Raw genomic sequence first — 1,791 nt, forward strand, 5'->3', positions numbered from 1 at the left:
TGTGGACCAACGGCCGGCCGCAGGCTGCCTGCCTGGCTGACGGCATTGCCCGGCACATTGAACTCTATCTAGCCTGTCTTGTCCTGCTCCTAGCTCGCTTTGCTTTGCTCACGACTGTGCCGCTGCACTTGTTAGGCTGTTGCCTTGGAGACATCTGAGCCGTTCTGCTCTCTCGTTGCGCCACGTCATCACCCCCCGATCCGCTGTAAATCGGCGTCCCGCAGCGAGTCCGCCACATTTTCCGCACTTCGGGGCCATTCCGGCCAGAACGACGTGAGACGTTGCCGAAAGGTGCTTGCCCTTTGCACCGTATCTCGAGGTTCGAGAACCCCATCCGCCAGACTGGCGACCTCAAGATTTACGCTGCCCAGCGCGCCTGGCTTCACTGCGTACCGTTTCTCACTACGCAGGTAGGCAAGAGAACCAGAACTCGCTTGGCAGGGTGTTTGGGTTGCTGCTGGGAGCCCGCCAGGCAGTGTGCCGCGCACGGCGCACTTGTGATGCACGTGGCGAGTGAACTAATGACACAGCTTTGTGATCGGGGCCGTGCTCAGGGCCGCTTGACTGGGCATGCGGCACCATCATGCCGCATGGCTTCTCGAACCGGCGGCACCCGGTGTGCCAAACAGTGACGCTGCGCCGACAATTCTGCGGTTACTGACCTTGCACATATGCGCATACGCACGCGCGCTCCGCTTTACCCCATGTGTGCAGGACTCTGCTGCCGTCGCCTGCCGCGCGTCCGCGCAGCTGCCACCCACCCTGCAAAGGTGCGAGCCTAGCTGCTTGTTTGCTACGGTTCCCTGCTCCTAGTTGAAGGGGGTGGACAAGCCCTGCCCTGGGCCGCTCAGGGCTGACATTGGCGCAAGCGTGCATGCCGCCTGCCTCGCTTGAGAGCCGCCGTGCGCGCGAGCGCCGCCAGGGCTGAGCGGCGGGAGCGCCGCAAGCGTGGCTGCGAGCGGGTCGTGCACGCACCCGGCAGCACGACCGCGCTGCTGGTGTGTACAGCCCGCGCCGGTGCACCAGCCTGCTTGCCCAAAATTGGGCACCGCTCTCTTCCATTCTATTCGTGGGGCTGTGCTGTGCTGCTGGTGTGTACAACCTGGGCTGCAACAATGCCAGCCTGCCACGCGCTCACAGTGATGCTGCGAACCACACCTCAGCACATATGCCAATACACATGCACGCATCTCCCCCTGTTCGCAGGACTGCTGCCCTCGTTTGCCACCCGTCTGCGGAGCCGCCACCCACCCTGCAAAGGTGCGTGCCTTGCTGCCCGTTTCTACTCCCTTGCAGCACGGCTTCTCGCACGTCGCCTCGTTATCCGCATGAGCAGGCTCGTCATTTGGTACAGAGCGGGGGCGGCCGGCGGGGCTCACTAAATGACCCTTGTGCCGCCGGCGCCGCCGCCGGCGCCGCCGCCGTCACCACCACCGAGCGTGCAGCCCTGCTCGCCTCGCCCTGCCATGGCCGCTACTCGACGCAATTCCCTGCTTTCTGAACCATCTGAAGTCCTCCCACAGGAGTGCACTTCGCTTGCTTCCCATCTGAGACTCTGCACACTGCTTTGCTGCCTTCACACCAGCGACGCCCGCCCAAGCCAGCTCAACAGCTCACCCCTAGTTTTTCTGGACAAACTTGCTAGAAATGAAGTTGTAAGATGCTCCAGAGTCGATCAGCAGGGTGGCGTCGCATCTCCCGACTTTGGAACGGAAGTGCAAAAGTCCTGCCGCCGTCTTGCTATTATCGATGGTGACTGCTAGTTGAGGAGGCAGTGGTTCTCCAGTCTGT

The sequence above is a fragment of the Chlorella variabilis genome (genome assembly GCF_000147415.1).
Source record: "Chlorella variabilis unplaced genomic scaffold CHLNCscaffold_16, whole genome shotgun sequence".
Taxonomy (NCBI): Eukaryota; Viridiplantae; Chlorophyta; class Trebouxiophyceae; order Chlorellales; family Chlorellaceae; genus Chlorella; species Chlorella variabilis.